The sequence below is a fragment of the Pomacea canaliculata genome, linkage group LG12, assembly GCF_003073045.1.
Source record: "Pomacea canaliculata isolate SZHN2017 linkage group LG12, ASM307304v1, whole genome shotgun sequence".
NCBI lineage: Eukaryota > Metazoa > Mollusca > Gastropoda > Architaenioglossa > Ampullariidae > Pomacea > Pomacea canaliculata.
In genome coordinates this window covers 1,923,166-1,948,885 of record NC_037601.1, presented here as the reverse complement: position 1 = coordinate 1,948,885, position 25,720 = coordinate 1,923,166, and the positions used below count along the sequence as shown (strand labels likewise).

General features: G+C 40.5%; 2 long non-coding RNA genes across 7 annotated transcripts in view; one reads left to right on the top strand and one right to left on the bottom strand.

Moving 5' to 3' along the window:
- LOC112576747 overlaps positions 1-9,528 on the bottom strand; it is a 13,569-nt gene extending 4,041 nt beyond the window's left edge. Inside the window, exons 1-2 of the long non-coding RNA XR_003101901.1 lie at positions 9,172-9,528; positions 8,306-9,012 (exon numbers count right to left, since the gene is read on the bottom strand). This is a non-coding gene — a long non-coding RNA (uncharacterized LOC112576747). The remainder of the gene's footprint in view (positions 1-8,305; positions 9,013-9,171) is intronic.
- LOC112576746 overlaps positions 1-20,894 on the top strand; it is a 25,892-nt gene extending 4,998 nt beyond the window's left edge. For 2 of the 6 annotated variants that reach the window (XR_003101897.1, XR_003101896.1), the window contains exons 3-7: positions 10,044-10,161; positions 10,708-10,923; positions 14,651-14,768; positions 15,338-15,550; positions 18,739-20,894. This is a non-coding gene — a long non-coding RNA (uncharacterized LOC112576746). Of the gene's footprint in view, positions 1-9,735; positions 9,777-10,043; positions 10,162-10,707; positions 10,924-14,650; positions 14,769-15,337; positions 15,551-18,738 lie in introns of those variants that run through there. The other 4 variants (XR_003101899.1, XR_003101898.1, XR_003101900.1 and 1 more) reach the window with 4 other exon arrangements.
- Positions 20,895-25,720: the final 4,826 nt, after the last annotated feature.

Here is a 25,720-nt window from a genome sequence, read left to right as displayed (position 1 = left end):
AAAGAGATTCGTCGATGACAGCGTGTCCGAGTTCGTACATGATGGAACGACCATCCCGTGCACAGATGTTGTCTGCACATAAGGGTGACAAGGGTCAAAGGTCAAAGTTACAAAGGCTCGTAATATAATAATAAGTATAGTAAATATAGTAACGAGTAACAGTCTGGTATTGTACTAGTTTAATGCATGCTTAACTTTGAGTTTGAACAATTAATCTCTTTTAACTCTATTCGTTCAGTTGAAATGGGATCGTCGAAAGCATGCTCAAGAGGAAATATCCACTGTGAGAGTTCAGTGCTGCGAGGCAAGCGACTGGAGTGGCTGGCCAAACCCGCCATTTTACCTGTGAGGACAAGGCAGGGTGATACACTTCACATTCACAACTGTCTGGAAGCATCAACACAAACACGTAATTGTTAACACAATTATCTGGACTCACATCAAAGCTCTGTTGGCTTCTTCACACAATGATCACATTATTTCTGCGGGTGAGGACAGAGGGCGCAGTTACCTGAGTCCAGGAGTTTTTTGACGTCAGAATGTACATCCGCAGGTACCTGCAGTCGGAGTCCACATACCAGCCAGCTGCAGCGGAGATGGTTGAAGGTTTCGTGCGAGACACACATCAATCTGCAGTTCTCGGCTGTACCGAGTAGCATCACGTCGGCCACCGTAGGGCATGAGCGTCACCAGGTGTGGTCTGGCGCCAGCCATCCAACAGTCGACTGTTGAGGGAAGTATGCTGGTTTATCCCATGTAAGTTCCAGGTGACACGATACCCGCCACCCGCCACCTTCCTTCTCTCTGACTCCTACCCCGATATGCTTCCCTGGGTCGGGGTAGGTGATGTCCATTACACTTTTCTCATCATAATAAATAACGATTACTATACTCTGTTGCCATAAATTAAGCATTGTTATTTTCAAGGTATGTGACTTATGAGATTACTACTGCTATAAACAACCTTGAGAAGCTTCTGGATTCCTTTAAAGGTGTTTTGGGGTCTTACAAAAACCGAAACACGATGTTAATATATTCAGTGACGAGGCAGCCAGGGTCACGTGTCGTACTTCATCACACCTGTACCTTGTAGTAACACCAGTGACAGGCCGACACAACACTCCAGATAGTGTGAAGCATGTATGACACCAATATACAACTTAAACACTACCAGGGAGGCCAAGTGATGCTAGCACTCGTAGCATGGACACACGCAACGCACGCACGGCCTCGTTAACACATGGACACACACACACCAAAGACACACACAGTTTCGTGTTTTGTCAACTTGCCCAACACATGCTGCTACACCAAATAAATGTATGTTCACAGACAAACACCTGACACAAACACACAGGCATAGACATGTTCCATCCTCATAATAAGGTTACACCCACTTTTGGAGGACACAATAAAAAATGAAAGGAGGGGGATGGTAAGTTAGGTGAGTTGCAACCGAACGACTCCCTGCACGCAGTTACTTCTAAACTACTTCAAGCCAGCAAGAACCGATATATACATATCAACAATCATATATCAACAAATATAGACAAGGTAACAACGCAGGTAGGACATCCTTGTCCAGCTGTTGTATGACAAGGTGCATTCTGGACAATGTCTACTTGTACTTCTCACTTACTTCAGTTCTCTTTTTCTCGATCATTAGACTGCGAATCCAGTTGTTAGTTCAGCAGGAATATGTTGAGGCTGTATGCACGAGGGCATTCACAGGTTGGGATTGAGTTTCAACACTAACACAACAAACAAACAAACAACAAACAAACACACAACAACCACCAACCAACCAACCAACCACACAATAGAGTACTCACCAGGTCTGTGGCTGACAGTCGCAACCAAGCAGCGAGGAGATGCCCCAAACGGGGCAACAACAACGATGGTTTGGAGAGTCATTGATGTTGATCGACAGCTGCTGAGGTTGCCGAACGAAGATAACATGAAATGTCCCTAGGCAGCCTCGGTGCAACAAGGGTAGACATTGGACGATGACTGTTCAACCCTTGCTTACCCATCTTGTCTATCTAAAGCGCACGTTGTGTTCTACTTAATTAATTACTTTTTGTGTGTCGTCTGTTAAATGCTATCACACAGCATGAGTCAGTGCATCATCATTGTTGATAGAAAATAGTTTCAGGACAAAGATAACAAGAGGTTGCTCAAGTGAAGATGTGGTAATCACTTAACGGGAGATATGCTCATAATCACCGAGTGTATTCTTTAATATTTAAAGTGATCGGATTTTCTTTGCTAACACCAGACAATATTTACGTATGAAGTGATTTATAGTTCGAAGTTTTACTAAATGTTAAGTGTCTAACGTTTGGCTTAATTTTTAATAGCCACAAATTTTTAATAGTGAAAGAGATCCTGATGATCCTGGTTATTTTATTCTGAATATTAATTAATGCTGACATCTCTCTCTCTCTCTCTCTCCCTTGTCTCTTCCCTTTCTCTGCTTCTCTACAAAACGTGTAAATAAGTGGATGTAAAACGGAAACACTGAATGCTGTTTTTTGTATTTTTATTCTGCACTGAAGTACCCACAATAGGAAGTGTAAAAGCAATGGCAGTTGTATGTACCTGCCTATGTTCTCCTCTGTAAATGTAGTGCATACAGAGGGTGGATTTCAAATGGCAAGATCTATTGAGGTCCACCTATGTTGTTTATTTGTTTGTTATTTAACATGATTGCTTCCAGCTGCCAAGCATGTACTTATGATCTTTGGTCTCCAAGCAATCAAGGAACGAAAACGATGCTATATACAACTTTTTTCTCAAATCTTAAAACGTGAACTTCAAACTTTTTCAAAAAAAAAAAGTACAAAAAATATCTGGGTGTTAAAGAGCAACAAGCAGGTAAAACATATATTCATTTAGTTTTAAAAAATATTTTTTGTTTTCTAATAAATCAGAAATTAATCCAAGAATATATACCTCAACTGTGCCAGTTTTCAGTGTAATCGATTTAATTTAAGAAGTGGTTCTTATTGTTTGATTCTGTTTTGAGCTGGCAAGCAACAGAATGCAGAGTTAGGGGCGACTACTGTCACAACAATTTACCGGTGTGAAAAACGAGTGCGCCATCGGAAAGTACGAACCAGCTTGGTGTACAAGGCCGGTTGATAGAGAACAAGCCTTCTACTTGACAGTGGTTCCAATATCTTCTCAGTCAGCAACAGAGCCAGGTCATCGTGTACACACTTCTGTGACGTCAAACAGAAACCGCCAGGATCCGGAGAAGAACTGTCAAGGTAAGCAAGCATCAGTTGATCTTCATGCAGCATTGCACCTTCAGGCTTGTGTCCCTGGCTCCACTCGAGACGGGGTGGAGACGCTGAGAGTAGTGCCTGGTAGATACTCCATGGGCGTGGTGGCGGGGCTGATAGCCGCTACCGGGATGGCGCGTAGGATCGGCAACATGATAACCAGGCTGCATGACTGGGAGCAACCTGTCGAAACGACGAACAGACGAAAACAGTCACACTACAAGTCATCTGTCAGAGCAGTGGACACAAGGCTAGTGTCAGTTCCTAGAACAGCAAGGAGGCGAGCTCTCAAAAGCTTGAAGACAAGAGCACGAACATGGACACAAAGGAAGAACGGAAGGATGAACAACAGCACGGATGAGTAATAAAAGACAAATATAAAAACGTAAAAAAGGATGAGTAAGAAAACTGAGAGTACATGACTCAGAAGAGGAAGACTAGCAGGGGTTTGAAAAAGGAGGAGGAGTGAAGCTCAAGGCAGAGGTGGTTATCAGCTGGTGAGGTAGGTGGTGGAGTGGAAGTGGGAGAATGGATATGGAGGGTTTTTGTTGTTGTTTTGTTGTTGTTGTTGTTGTTGTTGTTTGTTAGGGGGGCCTGCGTCATGTGACTGTGTGCTATGGGTCCAAAGGTCCGCCAGCATGTGCTTACATTTGTCTCCTCTGCTGCGGCGCGACCGGATCGTTCCTGACGGCCATAATGACGACGACGATGAATGATGACACTGGTAATGCCAACCTCCAGCAATGGCGGGATCTCAAGACCAGGAAATGCGTGACAGAAAGTCTTCATCCGGACCGATCCCGCAGTTGTTGTAGCCGTCGCATGTCAGCGTACTGGCGATGAACCGTAGTTGTGGCATTCAAAGTTCGTACTTGCTAATCTGGTGTCACCAAGACGCTAGGTAGGAAAAAGTCGTGATAACTGGTGTGACAACGTGCTGTTATGGTGTACACATTAAGGTGTTATACAATTAAACACGAGGGCTTGGAGGATGTTATAACTGACCAGTAGATTGCTCGCGGTGCAGTTGCTCTGTGTAACACAACATGTTGTGTTAATAGAAGCTGACAGCAAAGAACCCTAGGAGAGACCCTCTGATTTCACTGTGGTTTGTGTCTAGAAATGGACGAGAGAGATACAAGCTCAGGGGAGGGGTTAGTGAGTATGATGCGCGCGTACGTGGGTATAAATTGTGGACGTGTGGGCGTGTGGGTGGTACGTGTGGTGTGTGTGTGTGGTGTGTGTGTTGTGTGTGTGTGTGTGTTGTGTGTGTGTTGTGTGCTGTACATGTGTGTGTGATGTACGTGTTCTCGTCCATGGCATGTTGTCTGGCTTTGAAGGCGTTAGTGTGTTTTACCTAGAGAATAACTGGTTTGCCAACAACAAGAACAGTCATGCTTCTAGAAAAATAGCCGTGGCTTGGGACTGTGAATCGTCACGGTGCTTTTGAGTCGTCCTCAGCATCCTTGCTGATGTTGGTACGTATCCACAAATGGCGTCTGCGACAACAGAATGGCGCCAGGCATGAGGCATCGACTCACTAGTCACACGACTGAAGACGGATAGCAGCATAGAGCAGGTGGTTGCTGGTCTACTGTCCGTGCTCTTTTATTCAGCCTATTATACTATATTATTCAACTGTACTATGTAAGCTCCTACTGCTGTGGGCTATGTTTTACAAAGCGGTAGAGCAACCGTAGTGGGTTCCAAGGTACCCTGCCATCATACAAGCGATCGACAGACCTCGCAGTCCAGCGTCAACATTCAGAGCATGAGTCTGGCAAGTTGTTGTTGGAGCATGTCAGTGATGGTCACCTGGCAGGACTGAGAGAGAGACTGGTACTTCAGGGAATGTCCACGCGAAGCAGCCCAATGGGAGGTGTCCGACGTCCGTGGTTTGGTCGCAGTATCCATCAGGTGTCTTTTTAAGGAATCGAATGACAGAGTTAAGTCGGTTATAAAACCAAGACACAAGGGAAACATGCAATAAAAAATGTTATGCATTACAATAATGAGAAGCAGAATACTGCTACCTCACTGAACACCAAATACCTATAAACAATTCTGTCAAGTACGAACCCACACTCAAACTATAACGTTGTCGGTCAACCTATAACAGGTCACACCCACACTCAGCACAAAAAACTCATATTTCCTTCCTGACACTCAAACAGTTGTCTTCACTCACTGACACATCACACCAAATTCTCCAGTGGTTGACACATCCCTGATGGAAGCGCTAATGCCCTCTTTCATTTCCAGAAGACACATAACCTCGAAGGCCTTAACACGTTCTTTTATATTCAAGGTATTTGCATATGAGTGATATAATGTGAAACACTATATATATAATTAAGTTAATTAACAATATGAACTGATCTCAAGTTTTCAGTATAAGAAAAAGACAAATCTCCTCAGGTGCTCATTCGACCACTAAATAAGTACCCTATCGTTCTACAAAGATTTTTCCCAATTTTGACATTTTCTACAGTTTAAAACTTTACTGTTACACATCAACAACCAAACATTATAATTGTTTACACCTTAACAACCAACATATGTGCACACTTTAAACAATCCAATGTTTACACCTTAAACAAGAACCTATTGTTTAACACTTAAAGAACCTGTTGTTTACACCTAACCTAATTGTGTAACATGGACAGCTTGCACAAATGTTGTTTTTTTGGCGTAGACCAATCTGGCGGCAGACTCAGTTTACCCCGGGGGTTCCGTGTTATCCCTAGACTTAATAAGCACCGAGAGCGGAATATGAGTTTCACTTACAACTGGAAGCTGGCAATCGCACTGATAGCGGTGAAGCAGGCAGCAGACAGACCACAACAGAAATTTGTGGACGTCCATGGGGGCTGCCCGCGTACATTCCGAAGCGAAGGATGAGGAGGGCGGCGTGTGCGGCAGGTTATGTCTCCCTCGCCGGCATCAAGTGAAATAATTGCACAACTGAGTGACTGATTAAAATTGAGGCCACTCGTTTGTATGAAGGAGAACAACGGGCGTTGATACGAAGGTAGACTAGTATAAGTGTAGAGCAATAGTCGTATTGGTCTCTCCATTCCCGCCCACGAAGTTGCTAGTCAGGACAGCGGTAACACATTTTGCTAACCCTGCCCAACGTTCAATTCTCCCACAGACACGGAACACGTGACAAGCAAACAGACACAGAGGGTTAACTTCTCGTATTGAAGAATCAACCAGCACGAAGAAACATATAACCCATTTGTTCAGGGTAAGTATTGATAAACCAGTCAACTTCGTGAGAGTAATTGCAATTTTCTCTACGCCGTTTATTGTTTATTGAGAGAGTATCCTACATCAAGTGGCCAGAATGAAAGCGACTGAAAGAGTAATACACGAGAAGTAAGTGAGGATGTTGACCCAAAGAAAAAATAGTTTGTTTGCCAGTGGACGTCTGCTAACCTTCTCAGACAGTAATGTTGAACTATTTTTGTTGACAAGAAGGAAGAGATTGGGTACTTAAAAGAACTTTAGAGAGATTGAAAAGTTATTTATGTGTGTGGAAAGTGAAAAGACTGTGTGACATTTTTCAAACAGTAGTGGAATTTTTTGTTTGTTTTGGATGAACAGTTGGCACATTAAGGGGAATTTCAGGGTTCACATAGTCTCTGTTGTACCGTATATGTGAGTTTGAATATCAAGTTATTAAATGTAACAGCGGCTGTGTAAAGGCAGAGTTAGTGTTGTTCTTTGGCGAAAGAATCGTGCATGTCAACCAACTGAATGTGTGATACGCGTGTAGAGGCCGAACAAAGTTTAGTTTGCGTGTGACACTCACATCCCAGCTACAACAATTTCCGCTCATCGTCTGATGAATGTCCTCCTTACTCTTCCTGTCACAGAACAACACAATATAGCCACAGGATTTTAGTTATTGTGCAGTGAAAGAATGGAACTCTCTCCCTTTCCATATCTGCCACCTACCCACTATTGAATCCTTTGAGCAGGCACAGAAAACACACCTCTTCCGTCAACATTTCTCCTAACAACCTATCCCATAATGCTAGTCCTTTGTCACACCCTTCCTTTTGCAATATCATGTTACTCTCAGCTCTTGTTCTTGTTAGATGGTTCCGCTTTGTGTTTTCTGTATTTGATTTTATTCTTCGTTAGTACTGTTGTTTATTCTTTCATACTTCGTATGTTGTTTTTCCCTTTCCCTTGTATACTGTCTATGTTTCGTTCTTGTTCTTGAGCTCTAAGAGCATACTCATTAGGAGTGTATGTGCTTTACAAATTTTGCATTTATTATTATTACATTTATTTACATTCAACAACAGCACCAGAAAGTTCTTTACACTCTACAGTTTTCAGCAGATGACATTTTTTTTAGCTTCATTTGTCCTAACCACTTGCTCAATGGCTGAGCATAAAGTGCAGATGACTAACTGCATATTGAGCTCATGTCACTACCCTATTCTTTGCAATACTGTTGCTGAAAGAGAGTCATGATGTATTTATTAAATTTCTCGACAACAATAAAATTCTTTAGCAATGTTGAGTTTAAGGCATTAATTAGTCCTATAAATGGCACCTTTAGAATGCAATGTGTTTTTGCATTTGGTTTATTCGTTAAGACAAATGCCATTAGCAGTGTCTGTTACCTTGATAAATTAATATTGTTCACCCAATGCTACTGCAACAGAAGATGTTATATTTATAGGATACTGTATGCACAATAATGCCAAAATACTCATTGTCTACTTGCCATGCTCTAAATTTACATCATTTTCTGCATTTCCATTGTGATCTTTCTAAAAAGGTTTGACAAGCAGTTTAATAAATTGCTTTCCTTTTAGCAAATTTCTGAGGTCTTCAGAATAAAAGCATTCTTTAGAACATATGTCAAAGCTCTTGAAACAGATTTTTAAACTTTTGAGAAGGAAGATGACAATACCCTGCGACTCATGGTGCATAATGCTTTATCAATGATAAAATGAAATAAAACATGCTTTACTTCCAAGCACTTTCAAACTCACCTGCCAATCACTTCTGACTTGAAATTTTAGTAGTTTCTCAGCAATAAATTAATGGATAGATAAGGTAAGATAAATGAGGAACATGTTGTAATGATGGTGGGTATCAATAAGTTCTCTGTCACCAGCAATTGCATGCAACACTACATACTCCCCTATGTACAACCATTTTCCCCCTGCACAATCACAAACACTATCCACACATTTAAGGCACGTTCATGCTTGCATGAATGTTGGGAACAGGGGGTTGTTGCCCCTGTCTGTTGTTAGGCAGGCATTATCGCCCTTACCCGTGCGTGAGCGAGGGGAGGAGGGGGTTGCTGCGTCAAAATCTAACGTCATAATCTGACGCAATTTTGGATTTGATTTGACGTTTGGAGGAGAAAAGAAAAAGGAAGGAGGCAGACGACAGAAAAATAACGTGCAGAAGTGAGCAAGGTTCACCGAATCTCTGGGGTATGAAAAAATACTGAGTAGAAAGATTCGGGAGGCAGCCGCGGAAACGGCGTTGGTCCTAGCTGTACAGGTGTGAATACGGAAAGGGGAATCAGTGGATTTGGTTCCTTGCCGAGTAAAGGAACTAATGTGGAGGAACGAAGGCAGCCGCCAAGTAGGCTTTTTGATTTCGTCTTTGTTTCAGACTTTTGGCTTAACATTTCATTACGCTTCAGACCGGTGATACACCATCGAGCGACAAAGTGCAGGCAAGGCTGTCAATAGAAAGAAAATAAAAAACTAAATTACCACAAATAAATAATGATACTAAATAGACAACATCAGTCTTGAAAGAACGAATGAATTACTGTGAAGTTGGGAAAATTAAAACTCAACACTGAACGATTACAGTGATTGAACAACGCAAGTCTTACCTTGTTCCCCAAAACTTTGTGTTTAGATTTCAATTTGGTAGCAGGAAAAGAATCTGTTGCAGTCAAGTTGACAGATATGTTTACATCTTCGTCCTTGTTTTGCGACACACACGCGTTATTAAGGGGATGCTATTGTGTACGAAGCCATTGTTATTGACACGGATTATTCTCCCTTGCCTCGTTATCCTTGGGCATTTTGCGTGTCCATGCGTAGTTTTAGCACTCTTTTTCAACAGTTCCATCTGTGTTGACTTGTAACTGTGTGATTTTATATATTAAGCACCTATGCTGGCAATTGTTTTAAATAATAAAAAGCTTGTGCAAACTTCAGTCATCGCACAGTGGAGCAACAAAGTATTTTCTACTATAACCACATATGTTTCTGTTAACTATACCAACACGTTCACAATCTACATATTTTCTTGTTTGTTTATTTACAAGTGCCTAAAGAAATCAACTACACCAAATGCTTGCAAGTTGCTGCAATAATATTTCGTCTGCTAATTCTCTCCCGTCCTTTCCCAACTTTGAGAAGAGTTACAATCCTTGACCTTGCAACGGAAGGTGGAACCCCGTTTGCTTGTGAACCACGCGGGTTATTCAAAGTAAGAAAAACGATGCTTACTATATTATCAAATATTTCGATATTTTGTAGCTTCTTTTAGAATGATCCTACCTTTGGGTGTGTTACCCTTGTAGTTTTTTCTTCATCTTTTGTTATGCTTTCGATTTTTGCTGTAAATAACTTTGCGATTTTGGAAAATTAAACTTCTGTAAATGGGATGTCGGTGGTGAAGGTTCCTGACTAACGCGGGAAAGAAACGCTTTACGTAAATTAGTGAAAAACAATGACCTTGTATTTTATTTTTCAGTATGGCGACCGAAAATTGGGATGAGGCAGCATCTGCTGTGGCGGAAGCCATGGCAGAAATAAAATTGTTCAGATAATGGTCTGCCGACGCTGTTGAAGTATCAGACATCAGCCTGATGGTAAGTCAATAGCCGTTAAAAAGTAATTTTTAAAAATCATTAGCGTCATTTTTACTTTTAACTCTAACCACATGTTTTCTTGTACGTCTCGGTATCTGCTTTCATTAAGCTTGACAAAGTGTATAATAACTGCTTAACGAGACGTACAAGAAAACACGTGGTTAGATTTAACAAGTAAAATAGTACAAGTAAAAATGTTATCGTAAATCGGCAAAGAAAAGAAAAAAATAATGGCTGTCCAGTTGAAGCAACGATAACGAAGTGAAGTTTCGCTTCATGCGCATGCGCAGACTATACTGAGAAGTTTAGACTTGCTAGGAAGTTTCATCCTGTTACAGTGGCACATCACCAATGCTGAGAGTTGGCTGTCCTGGGTTCAGCTTTCTCTGGATTTGGCAACTGTTTACAGAGCTGGCTTCTATTGCCGTGATACAGCATTAAAACATATGATTCCCCCCCCCCCCACTTAGGTCATTTGCTACACTGATTTGTCACATTGTAAAACAACTATTACAGCAATAACTCAGATAATGCTGCCTTTTTCAGGATGATATTGCAGTCAAGTAGAAGTATGCCAAGTTTCTACAACACTCTGCAGGACGTTACCAAGTCAAGCATTTTCCGTAAGGCTCAACGCCCCATTGTAGAGCGCTTAGCATGCAGTCTGATGTGATGATGCATGGACGTAACAATGGCAAGAAACTCACGGCCATTCGCATTGTAAAGCCTTCTTTTGAGATCATCCACCTGTTGACAGGGGAGGTGTGTATCATTTTTTGTATAACTTTTTATATTTGTATTCTTGTCAGGTGGTTTGATTGTTTTTCTGTTTGTTATAAAAAGGCTTCATGAGAGCTTTTCTGTAGCAGACAGATATTTTGCCCAATTGTCAGCAAGGATCTCTTTTGTCATGTAAATGCTTTTCACTTGATCAAATATTTGTCTAGTTTAGGCTAATTTGTTGATTATTAGCTTTTGTGGTGGGTCGATGGTGCCCATGGTGCCTTCGTTAAAACATTATTTTAATGGGCATTATTTACGTTTTACGAATTTTTTTTTGCAAGCATTATTAAAACATCGTGTGTTAACTTTTTTAGCTCCTTATTAAAATGTTTCAGCGCTATCTGGGAGAGCTGTACATCATTTGCACAGATAACAAAGGTTGAGTGGGGGTTAGATTGTCTTATTCAAACCAAATATAACAAACAGAATGTGTGAAGACGATTATGTATAACATTCTTAACAAACAGAATGAAAAATGCTATTTAGTCAGGTTCTTAGCCATTCAGTGCGTAGAGAGCACATCATTGTCAGCCCCCTAAAAGGCCAGACAGCTGGGCTGGTGTGCACAAGCGAACTTAAACATGAACTTAAGCTTAAGTTGGCTGACTCAACTTTAAGTACAGTAACTCGGTGTGCACAAGACAACTCAAGTCCGCTAAGTACAAAATTTCTTACTCAACTTTAAGACTGCCCTCCCCCAGGTATAAACCCTTACTTAACTGAGTCGGGCGACTTAAGTTAGCACATTTCTGATTTCTTCGTGTGAAGAGTGACAGAAGATGGCAGCGAGACGACTGTGCTTTACGATGATGATAAGAAGACATTTGAGGAGGGAACGTGTGTTTCGTGACAGACACAATCCTTTTGACCTGTATGATCCGTGATATAGCCCTAGTTGCTGGCACAGCATAAAACACAAACAATTTGACCTGTATGACGACGTTGAACTCTAAGCTCGATTCCGCTTTCGGCGAGTCGATATCATGTACCTGTGCGATTTAATACAGGAGGACATCGACCACCCTGGCTTTTAAATTTGACCATTTTTTAAAATTCTGGGCTCATTCCCGTTTTTGCTCTCCACGAGCACTGATGGCAACTGCTATGTCTTTCCACAGCTGATTTTTTTTTTTTTTTTTTGCGGTCAATACATAAACAAAACATAACAAAAACTACCGCACACATCAATTTACATAAATAGATCAACAAACATATCTCTGACAATCTACACAAATCTTTCCTCCATCTCATCATGCCTACCCTATGAAAGACCAGCTGACGCTAGTAACATCATATAGGTTATAGTGGTTTGTCTTTTAGTTGTAGCCTACACAAATACCGATTAGCTTTCAACATACATCAATAAATAACACATATTTCAGGCAGTTAGCACATTTCAACTGTACACTGAACTTATACTTATCTATACATTTATGACATTAGCTACATCTGAGGCATAGCTCACCCAATAATTATCTTCACGTATACAAATACCAAATCAGGAAGGAAAACATGTCTATTCACACACATTTCAAGTAGGTATAGGTATCCAGACTACGAGAGACATAAGGGATACAATATTTACAGATACATAAACAATATATGTATACATAACTAACAAGCAATATTTTACAATATACCAACATAAAAAACAAACATATACACATAAATTAACAAACATTTTAAGAATACATACATCTGCCCAGAGAAGCCACACAAATAAAGCAATCATCATAGAATGCACCTTGGAGCCCATTGTCATAGATGACAGCACAATATTAAATGTATATCAAGACTTATGTAGTTTTGATAATCAAGATCAGATTAAATGTATATAATCAGTATTTAGTTTAGTTAACAAGATGTCACATGATAGCCAGTGTTTAGCAAACTTTTCTTCGGTTAATTCAAACATGCCATTAAATTTTTCAATTCAATATCTGTGTTTTCAATATTTGGATAAAGGTCTACTAACTGGGGATAACTTTTTTAAATATACAAGAATATGTATGCTTTGCCAGCAATAAAATTAAATCAAGTGACCATCTGTCTCAAAGTTATTATTGCATCCAAATAAAATCAAATGTTCACTAAAAGTTATCTTAGGAGCATTTGCACATTTGTTCTAATATACAATTTTGTAATTTTCCAAAAAAAAAATTAACAAATTTACACTTCCAAAAAATATGCTGAATATTTTCTTTATCATCTCTGCAAAGCTGCAGACATCATCCTCTTCTAGTCCCATGTGAAAATATTACTCTTGTCGCCCAGATTCTATGTAACACTCTGATTTGAAGCTGTTTTAATTTAATATCTTTTATATTATCCATTGCTTTAAATATAACATGCCAATCAACATTTCTATTTATCCTTTTATCCCAGTGAAAGCAACAGTTTGGTATACATGCGTTAGATAATATTATCATAATATGGTCTGCTCCTTTCTGTATTGTTCGAATTATTCTTAGAGTTTTGTTTGTGTCATATGTAGAAGGAGATAAATCTGTTTTATTCCTTCTATTTAAGTTTATGTATGTTTTTATGGCCTTTATGCAACCATTAAAAGAGCAAAGTCAATGTTAACATCATATTTATTTTTAACAGCTTGATATGATAGAAAGCTTCCTCTTTCATTTGTCAAGTGTTTGAGTATACATCTTTCTCCACCCATCTTCTATATAGAATTGGCTTATTCCCAATTGTTATTCTATCGTTATGAAAGATAGGTTCTGACAAAATTTCATGTTTATCACAGGGTATATTCTCTCCAAAAATCCTGTATGCTTTTAGTATATCCATCCAGAAGCTTTTTGCATTAATATACATGTAGTGGCAAACTGCAGGGCCCAGTTTGTCAAAATAACCTATTATTTTATGTGTAGACAGAAGATTTTTTTTCCAGTTGTGGTTACTTTTCTTTATTTTCTGCAGCCATGATAATTTTAACGCATTCATATAAGTTTTAACATCAGGTATGCCCATGCCTCCAGCCTGGATATTTTTTCTATTAATTATATCATTTTTTCCATTCCATACAAACCTAAAGATGATTTCTGTATGTCATTTATAACAAAGTCTGGAGGGTTAGGTAGTAGTAACCAAAGGTGTACTAGTTTTGATAAAATTAAGGACTTATAAGTATTGCCACTCTCCCTAATGGAGTTAATTAACTGTCTCTTTAATCATATTTGTACAACATTCTTATTTTAGCAAGCTTGCTATCGTAGTTTAATTTTATACAGTCTTTTACGTAGGTCTTTTTTTTTTTTTTTTTTTTTTTTTTTTGATAATTGTTTCCATTTTTCAGGCAAATACCTCAATCTCAAAAGATAGTATCGTGGTTGAAAAGACTGAACAAGACCAAACATAAAAGCGTAACACACGAACAAAGCGATTGTTGATTGGCTGTTTGTCTATAAATAGCCAGTGATGCGAGAGAATTCCCAGGCAATTCCGAAAAGGACGAGAGGTCACTGTCTTGACCCATTTCTTAACTAAGCAAGCAGCTGAGTCCGCTTGTGCACACCGATGAGAATTCTCGCCAGCAGTGAACTCAGCTGAGTAAAGTTTGCGGTTAAGTCGGCCAACTTAAGTAAGAAATTAAGTTCGCTTGTGCACATCAGCCCTGGGGCTTTTCCCATAAATCTATGACAGAAAATAAGTAAATTAGTGAAAAACAATGACGGTGTATTTTATTTTTCAGTATGGCGACCGAAAATTGCTATGAGGCAGCATCTGCTGTGGCGGAAGCCATGGCAGAAATAAAATTGTTCAGAAAATGGTCTGCCGGCGCTGTTCAAGTATCAGACATCAGCCTGATGGTAAGTCAATAGCCGTTAAAAAGTAATTTTTAAAAATCATTAGCATCATTCGTGTTATCATCTTGTAGACTTTGTTCATCAGGCAGCTTAGCTTATTGTACCTACATTGTCCTGTTAAAATTGTGATCAAAAGAACGATGACTGAAGAAAGATTTGTAGTAATAAATCTTTTATTTAGCTTTCAAATTATTTGTTGTAAACAGAATGGCATACTTAGTAAGTAAGACAATTAATTTTGCGAGCTGGGTAAGTTTAATTACAGGACTGTTGTTAGTAAGTTTAAAACAGCTGTTTGCAGCAATTGCCAAAACATTATCTATAGCTCAGATAGTATTCCTGTAGTATACCCGGTGGCGCATCACCAATACTGAGAGTTGGCTGTCCTGGGTTCAGCTTTCTCTGCATGTGGCAACTGTTTACAGAACTGGCTTCTATTGCCGTGATACAGCATTAAAACATATTTCCCCCTACCCACCCCCCATTCGCTCCTTTGCTACACTGATTTGTCACAGGCTCAAATTGTAAAACAACTATTACAGCTATAACTCAGATAATGCTGCCTTTTTCAGGATGATATTGCAGTCAAGAAGTATGCCAAGTTCCTACAACACTCTGCAGGACGTTACCAAGTCAAGCATTTTCCGTAAGGCTCAACGCCCCATTGTAGAGCGCTTAGCATGCAGTCTGATGTGATGATGCATGGACGTAACAATGGCAAGAAACTCACGGCCATTCGCATTGTAAAGCCTGCTTTTGAGATCACCCACCTGTTGACAGGGGAGGTGTGTATCATTTTTTTTACATAGCTTTTTATATTTGTATTCTTGTCGGCCTATCAGATGGTTTGATTGTTTTTCTGTTTGTTATGAAAAGGCTTCATGAGAGCTTTTCTGTGGCAGACAGATATTTTACCCAATTGAAAGCAAGGATCTCTTTTGTCATGTAAATGCTTTTCACTTGATCAAATATTTGTCTAGTTTAGGCCTTCTGCACACTTGCTCTTGCAAGAGCCTGCTTTGGCATCACCTGCAGCTTACAGTACCTGTTACCATTTCCTGTTGTATTTCTTGTCTGCCACTGTCCCAAAGCTAATTTGTTGATTATTAGCTTTTGTGGTGGGTTGATGGTGCCTTCGTTAACACTTTACTTTAATGGGCATTATTTACGTTTTATGAAATTTTTTTTGCAAGCATTAAGACATCGTGTGTTAACTTTTTGAGCTCGTTTATAAAATGTTTCAGTGCTATCTGGGAGAGCTGTACATCATTTGCACAGATAACAAGGGTTGGGTGGGGGTTGGATTGTCTTATTCAAACCAAATATAACAAACAGAATGTGTGAAGACGATTATGTATAACATTCTTAACAAACAGAATGAAAAGTGCTATTTAGTCAGGTTCTTAGCCATTCAGTGTGTAGAGAGCACATCATTGTCAGCCCCCTAAAAGGCCAGACAGCTGGTGCCTTTCCCATAAATCTTTGACAGAAAATAAGGACCGCCTAGCCACAAAAATCAAACATTTTTAATCCATATGACTACAGAGGTAATTCATAAAATAATCCTAACATGAGGAATGAAAGAATTATATGTTGATTATTATCCCATCACTGCAACTGAAGGCTAAGAAAGATGAGGGTATTTCCTACTAAAGCAGCTACTTAAGTAGATGCTCACAAAAATTGGAACCAATGTATAAGACAGCATCACTAAATATTAGATAACAAAAGACCAAATATGGCAAAACCCATGCAGCTAGTCGGCACTGAACTTCTAAATAACTAAGTACACCTAAAACTCTGCAGCTCAATATTTGCAAACACCATGTTTTTATTACTGTATACTTCTCTGAAGCCTAGTCAACATTTGGGTACACAACACAACTTTTCTGTTGACTTTTCTAAAACCGAACAAAATAATTAATGTAATTACACATTAACAGATGGTTATATTTTCCACACAAAGCATTGGTGTGTGCTTCAGCAAAATATGTGCTGCATCTTTCTTTTGTGTTCTGGGTGTGGCCTTGTTAGCTAATGCCCCAGAGCGACTGCCTGAAAAAAAAAAGAAATCTAGGAAAGATACAATAATAATAATAAATTTTTTAAATCGTAGGAAAGCATTTTTGCTTAAAGTAGTTTGCTGCTGCTGTAGCATGTTTTTTTACCAGTGCAGTGCTGCAGAGGTTGTGAATTTTATCATGAAGGCGTATTAACGAGATGTGTGGTACATTTCTCGTCATGCATGCCATTCGATCGAAGAACTCCATGCAAAGGATTTGGGAGTTTCCTCTGTCACCTCTGTCTCCTGTTTGTTGTTCTGCAAATAATAAAAAAAGACTAAGCTTATTGTAAGGATTCAGGGACGGCTTGGAAGCATAGTTAGTTAGGCCTTTCGCCCCTCCTGGTGCATAGGCCATCGACTACAGTCCTCCAACGCCTCCTGTCCTGGGCTACTGTCACCAACTGCCCCCATCCGAGTCCGGTGAGCTTGGTGTCGGCGGCGAGTCCCGTCTCCAGGTGTTTCTCGGCCTTCCTCGCTTTCTCTTTCCCTGAGGGTTCCATGTCAGCGACTGTCTCGTGACGTTGGATGCTGGCTTCCGTAGGGTGTGCCCTAGCCAACCCCATCGTCTCCGCAGGATTTCTTCCTCCATAGGCTGCTGTTTTTTCTCTGCCACAGGTCGGTGTTGCGTATTTTCTCTGGCCAGTGAATTCTGAGGATTCTACGCAGGCACTGGTTCACAAACGTTTGGATCTTCTTCATTGTGCCTTGGTCGTCTCCACGTCTCTGTTCCGTATAGTAGGACTGACTTGCGTTGGAGTTGAAGAGACGGATCTTGTCTTGTAGCCGATGCTCCCGGAGTTCCAGACCCTTCTAAGCTGTATGAATGCGCCTCTTGCCTTGCTAATCCTCGTCTTTACATCCGCGTCTGTCCCGATACAGTATGGGCTTTGAAAAGTTTGGCATGGAGGCAAGTGTTGAGTTGTCGTGTGGGGGATGCTCGGCAGTTCTCATACCTCCATGTTGAATTGGTCAGTTTCCAGCTGGTGTTACGGGTGATGACATCATCTGGCTCCCTTTGATCACGCCGATGCTGATCCTGATGCTGACGACGAGTCAGAGAATGTTGGCAATGGCTGTGAGTGTTCAAAGTACTTTACACGGTGCAGATGGGAGTGTTCACATGACATGTGATGGAAACATGATCCAGCAGTGTTGACAACACACAAAGAAGTTTTGGCAGAAGCAGAATCTGTCAGAACTTGGTGACGAGGGACATAAGAATAACGATCGACGAGTGACAGCAGGTGGTGGCTGGTTACAAAGGGCGTTGTTGACGGTAGTGATGGATTCTAATCTGTTGTCTCGATGGGTTGTCAGCATTCACAAATCATAGTAAAGAGAAAGTTTTCTTAAAATGTTAGCTAAACATTCAGGAAGTCTAAGAGTAGCCAGGGGATTCAACAATGCTGAGAAGTCGTATAGACAAACTGTACAGCCATGTAGCGAAAGTGTTTTAAAGTGAGATTTGGAAAAATTAAGAACAATTATAAACTTCAGAGAGATTTCGAAAATAAAGTTCTAGACAAACACACTAATAGATACTAAAGGAAAATATAAAGTGAGACTAAAGGCGGCGCCACACGGGGTTTTGCAAAAACCGCTTTCTTGTGAAACAGCCTCGTTTTCTTGTAAAGCAGCCGCTTTGCCGTGTGGCATACCGTGCAACACGTTTGACGAAACCGGAAGGAAACCAGGTTTTCCTCGTGTTTTCTGAAATAGAACTTGCTCTATTTTGGAGGGCGGTTTTACAACATGGCCGCCACAGCCACACGCTCGCTTGGAAATTTCAATGACGAAAATACCTTATATTTCATTGAGCTTTTTCAAAGCCACCAGGAATTGTGGGACCCTAGGAAAGAAAAATACCGTAACAGACCATTGAAAACAAGTCTGTGGCTTTCTTTACAGGTTTCGTTCTCGAAAATGACAGGGATCGACTGCACAGGTATGCTCCAATTTTTTTAATTTTTTTTAAATATTTTTAAATGATGATCGCTTTATCGCATTATTAAAATCCATTGATTAATGAAGTTATTCCATATTTTATTTTTAATTTTTTAGAATCAAGTACATATTAGTTCTGTATAACTGTTTATTGTGAAACGAGCATCAACTGAAGGAATTAAGAATCAACTGATACGGCCCACTAGCTGACTAGCGCACAATGTGACTATTATTTTTTGTTTTGGTTGCACAGGTATATGCTCCAATTTTAATTTTAAATGATGATCGCTTTAATGTATCATTAAAATCCAAGTTGTTCTGCATGCTAGTTCTGTATAACTGTTGATTGAGAACGCACAATGTGACAATTATTATTGTTTTGGTTGCTGTTAGTAAAACGAATACAAATACAAATCAGCCACCAATATTACAGTCTGCTGAACATGAACAGATTTTGACAGTAGTGGAAAACTGCTAAATGTATCAAATTGTTTTTAAAAAAAATTAAAGGTACATCACAAAGCATAACATTTAAAACATCAAATGCAGAGCCATGTATACAACAGTCATCACAAATAAGAAACACAATGTTAATTTGGGCAGCTGGTTATTTATTTAATAAGATTCTACTACTATGTTGCAGTTGACAATATCCAAGCAAAGGTAGCCAGCCTCCAAAGCACATTTTCAAGGGAAATGCGTAAAATAAATAAATAAAACCAAAGTGGGGCTGGAGCATATGTGATGTCTACAACACTTCATGGCCCTTTTTCCAGCAGTTGAAATTCCTGTTGCCAGTAATGTCTCTAGTGGCACCAACATCTTCAAGCTTGGTAAACAGATTGATTTATATATATATATAGTAACATATAATAAATTTATTACATCTTCTCACAAAGGTTGTTTAAGGTGGCTCAAAATATCCTACTGTTAAAATTTTCTTTCTTCAGAGCTATCCCTAACCCGTGCTCCATTTCTTTTTTTATATTTTGTCCATATAACCATCCCTCTATGTCCTAAGAAAGTTGTGTAGAGCTACACAGCTTTCTGTTACACAAGCAGCCACATCAGGAGATAGATTTAATGTATTTAACAGTAGTCTGAATCGGTTGACCAATATGCCAAAGGCATTTTCAGAGACACGCCTCACTCTACTTAAACGATAATTGAAAATGTTGTCATGATCACCTAGTCCTCGTTGGGGATATGGCTTCATAAGGTGTTCCTTCAATGGGAATGCCTCATCTCCCACAAGTACAAAAGGCATCTTAACATGTGAATGAGCAAGTTCCCTTGGTGCAGGAACTTGAAGGGTCTTACATTCAACTGCCTTGGAAAGTGTAGTGCAGGCTAATATTCCAGCATCATTGTTTCTTCCATTTTCCCCTACATCATACCAAATAAACCGATAAAATGCATCTACCACGGCTAGCAAAACAACTGAATGAAAGACTTTATAATTAAAGTACATAGAACCCCTTTTCAGTGGGGCCTCCATAGCAATATTTTTAAAGATATTTTTTCCATCTTTAACCCCAATATAGTGTGGAAAATTCCATTTTTCTTCAAAGGCTCTTGCAATGGCTTCCCATTCTTGTGTTGTATTGGGAACCTGTAAACATAAGAGACCAGAAGTTCAACAGTATGAATTAAACTAATGCATTTAAGAAGAGGAAAGTACCTTTTACACAACCATTATAACAAATTATTTGTTATTGCATTGTAGGAAACACAAGTGGTGAATCACCAACAGCAAAGCGAAGACGATTATTTCTACCAGTGCCAGACAGAAAAGGAATTCACTGAAACTCAGTCTGAAGGGGTGAAAGAGGATGACCCAGCACTTTCACTCACTTCAAGCCCTTGTGGGTCAAGAAGTGACTACTCAGATGCAGGCAAAAGGCAAGAAAAAAGATCAGGGGGATGATCTCATGTGGGCAAAAAATCTTACTAAAAAAATTTCAGAATTACCAGATATTACACAAAGGAAGCTTATTAAACTAGATATTGACGACCTAGCAAAGAATGACTAGGACCTCTACACTTAAAGGAATTAATTTTTTTTCTCTTGGTGCTTATGCGTCTATGACCTTGACTGAAATAAAACCATTTGCATTGTATGCAAATTGTATGTGAGTCACAATTTTCTCATTGTGTCTGATTGAATGTATCACTGCTGTGCTAGTGTAGTATATTGAGAATGGTTGAAAACAAAACAGACCCCCCCCACCCCCCCAAAAAAAAGACAGAGAAACTGACATCCTACAAACACACATAAGATGAAATGAATGTGCACACAAACATACCAAACTTTGATTGATTAATGAAGTTATTCATATATTTTATTTAAAATTAAGTATTAGTTCCATGGATGGAACTACTGGGAAAACTAACTTAAATTTAATAAAGAAGTAAGTTTCAACTTCTAAACAAGCAAAGCCATCACCTACCTTCAAATACTGATCTTTCAGAGCAACAGTAATTGCTCTACGTGTGTCTGGAATGATTTCACCAATGGTACTTTTCCCCAGACAATAAAGAAAAACCAAGGACTGTTAACTGTCTCCTGAAACAAATTGTTTTGACATGTGATCCGATTCCTTTTCTTCCTTCCCAAAAAATATTATTATATATTGTAGTACTTATCAGTACAATATAACCATTAGCAATCTGATATTTGAAAAGATGCCATTGAAATTACAAAAAATACTGAATGTGATAGGACACTGACCCTTTAAATTCAAATATCAAGGACAAAGCATTCTGCCCAACAGGTCGTTATTACAAATGTGAGAAACATTGAAAAGGCTCCGCAGGTGACTTGCACATACTGCATGCAGCTAAAAAATTATTATAACAGCATCTTGGTTTCTTTGTAATAGAAGACTTAATTTTAGCCAAAAGTAGTAGTGCTTGTAGTCCTTATACACTTTTTAAAAACTGATTGATTAAAAAAAAAAATCTCACCTGCAGCTAGAAATCTCAGCGTCACAGCAAGCCTTTCGCTAGGTGAGATGCACTCGCGCATATTTGTTGTCTGCTTTGCGATGTACGGCTCTATACGTGCGAGTGGCATTTGAAAGTGCTGAGGTTCCTTTCTCACAAAGTTGCTGTAAGAGTCTGAATCCTCAGCACTCAGCTCCCGCATCAGACAATTGTAGGCGCCCCTGCTTGGCTCTTCTTTTGAGCTATGGTCTTACCCACCACCTTCGCTTTGTCTTCTTTTTCTTTTAAAACATGAAGTGCTGCTGTTAGCATCAGCATCTCGTCGTCTGCTGAGTCCGCCATTGCAGAAATCAAGGGACGCTACTGTCGCGCACTTTGTAACGTTCTGGGAAACAAGTCTGCCCGTGTGGCATCGCTAGCGGGAAAACAGTTTCCATGAACCTTGGTTTCGGGAAACAGATGTTTCAATAAAACAGTTTTTGCGAAACCCCGTGTGGCGCCGCCTTAAGTTTTAGAAAATAGAAAACCGTACAAACAGTAGGAAATACAGCTGTTGTTTGGCTATAGCCTAAAGTACAGAGAACTGAAATGTTTTGCTCCATCAGCACCACCTCCCCATGCAGCTGACCACAGGAACCGCCTGTGTGTTAAGAGGCTCTTGGTCTCATGGTTGCCTTCTATTTTCTTGAGGCTGTCAACACCCCATGACTACTGTTCGCCCTTCCTGAGGTTCGTTGATCTCTACTGACGATGACAGGATTTAATGGTGTCGATGCGATAGAAATTGTTTCTCGAGGACATTCTCTCATCCCTATCAGCGGTGAGGTACCGAATCGCCACACCTTGATTAGTCTTCTTGGCAGCATTTTGATTGTGAACTGGATGGTGTTCCGCAAACTGATGGTGCAGTGGATGAGTGATCATGCTGATGTGCAAAGTTTAAACAAGGACATGTACTATAAGTAGTTTTATCTCACCAGACTATCATAAAACGATCCGCCCTCGATTGTTAACATTCAGCTTGTGGATGATTATACAAAGGGCTTCAAGAACATGAGTCACAACTACTTTGATGCTATGTGCTATCACATAGTGGTTTGAAAAGATCTCAGCAATTAAAGAGTTGTAGTTTTAGTTACTTACACTCACCTCAGGCGCATCTGTACTGAAGGAAGGCAGTTGTCGTCGTCGCTGGATGCACGCTCGCAACCGCTGAAGCAGCGACACCAACACACACCCACCCACTCGGCCAGCCACGGCGCGCGACATCCCTGTCGAACCGCAGACCACACAGAATAACAAAGACAAAATGAACGATGAAAAAAAAAAAATTATTACACACAGAAAAGCGCTAATAAAATGTCTAACACACATGCACACCTGCACTCAACACAGAGATAGGTAGAAAAGAAAATGAAAACTAAAGGTGATGGAAGACACAACACCCTCACGCACTGCGGGGTGGCAAGTCTATAGTCTGGTCGTCTTGTTTTTGTTCTTAGGCGTTAAGAGCATGCTCCTTCGGAGTCTGAGTATAAGCGCTTTACACATTTTGCATTTATTATTATTGTCAGCGCACCACAGCCCCGCTGCATCACAGTTATGAGACATAACCCTCCTCGCTCATTACTTTGTCCTCACTTCCCTTCTCCACACGCTTTAACTACCCCTCCCCACTCCACCTCCTATCACCTTGTCAAAACAGAAACCACAGTAACATTTTTACCCTCTTCCACCCGACTGCTGAATACTGGGTGGAGATTATCTGAGGGAGATGCGCATGGTTTGGGTGTATATGTGTAGTTATGTGTGTTTGGATGTAACAAGCTGTCGTATGATATATGATGGAGACAAAACAAAAAAACTACCTGCCGTCCTTGTGTTCGCCTTTCTGCAGGGCTTCCGCGGCCGGATTTCCTGTGCGGCGATCCGCATCGTGACGGGCCGTTGGGCGTCTTGCTGCATTTGCCTGCAAATAATTTATTAATATTTAGTATTTTTAGTATTTAATATTAAATATTTATGAAATATTACAGCCTCATAACTAATAACATCTCAGTGAAGAGACGTGAGTAACGAATCCAATCACTTCTCAGTGGACATAAAACTCGCACACGAAGTTATAACAAGAAACTGAAATGTATTGGCGGTCACGGAGCGTGACTTCAAAAGATATGGGAAAAAAAACCAGATAGAAAAGAAAAAGAAACCAAACCAACATGGGAGAACCCCACCATTTAAAAATGAAACACTGGAGGACGTCGTCGTGTCGCTGTAGGACGTCCTCGTCAGAATTCCAAAAAGCAGGCGGAGGAGCTGCAGGCAAGTGTGGGAGAGTCAACGAGTCGTGTCAGAAGCTGCGACAGGGGAAAGTAGTGTTAACCACATATGGGATGAAAAGTGATCGACATGTCAAACTACATCATAACAAACTCATGATAAGATGGCGGGAAAGACTGACCCAGGAAATCTCTATTGGTTCTCTCCCTCGGGAGAACTGCTGCTGGACGTCGTCGAACTTGTTTGGGACATCGATGACGAACTGCTAAAGAAGTTTATGGACGAATCGCTGCTTGACGTCTCAGATAATTCTTGTCCGTGCCGGGCAGCAGCTGCAGGCCGCCCTTGTTGGCGCACTTGAGCAGGACGCCCGCGCCCTCCTGCTGCTGCAGGACGCCCTCGTTGGCGCACTTGAGTAGGACGCCCGCGCCCTCCTGCTGCTGGGGGCCACCCTCGTTGGCGCACTTGAGTAGGACGCCCGCGCCCTCCTGCTGCTGGGGGCCACCCTCGTTGGCGCACTTGAGCAGGACGCCCACGCCCTCCTGCTGCTGGGGGCCGCCCTCGTTGGCGCACTTGAGCAGGACGCCCGCGCCCTCCTGCTGCTGCAGGCCGCCCTCGTTGGCGCACTTGAGCAGGACGCCCGCGCCCTCCTGCTGCTGGACGTCTCTCTCTGGATTACCCGTTCTTCTTACGTAATAGCCATATCTTACGTCACCACCAGTGGCGACAAACCTTCCGAGGAGCAAGCGACACGCGACATTCCTATCAAGAAAAAAGTCATTTCAGAATTATAAAATATTACATCGGTAACATTTAAGAATTGTTAAGGTAGCCAAAAGACCACCTATGCATTAAACCAAACACTGTGACTACATTTATGTATCTCTATGCATGATTATATGGAGAGACATCGCTGATTAGGTAGTCATTTAGCTTAAAGCACATCATACTGAGAATGCAGACTCGAACACTGCCTAGCAGAATATATGATGTATTTGATCCTGAAAACAGCATTTTAATAGCTGACAAATTTTTTGTCATATTTAGCATCCTAGCATTTAGCTTCTGAAAACTCTTCTGGGTTCAGAAAAGTTTCCTCGGGCCTGGCTATCTCTGGCTCTGGCTCAGACTCAGGCTTTTTCTACAAATAATAATAAAAGACTTTATCAATGTGTCTAGGCAGGCATAGGTGTGATGGGGTACGGTGGAAACAAGCAGATGAAATTTTCTGATGGCTTGTTGATTTGAGCATCAGTCAATTCCATCACTACCTATAGTCGACTCAACCCAATCACCACCTGTGCTATCATTTGGCCACCAAAAAACTTCAATGTACACATCTCTCTTGTCTTTTGCTGATGCATGTTGGCTTCACTTTTGTGTGTGTTTATGTGGGCTTGTCCTTTACACTGACCAGAAGCCAAGCGACACGGCCAACAATTAACTTATTTAATTTTCTTTTTAAAGAAATTAAAACAATACAATAATAATAAATTTTTTAAAATCATAGGAAAGCGTTTTTGCTTACAGCGAAGCTTCCACAAGAGCCTCTGAACATAAGTGGTGAATTCTATCATGTAATGTTATCAGGCTAATTGTGGGTGTGTTTTTAGTCATAGCTGCCATTCTTGCAAAAAAATCAGCATTATTTATGTCCGGAGTTTTTCGCCTACTCTCTTTTTGGCCCTCGAGGCTCCTCTGGCTGCTTTGGCTTTCTCTG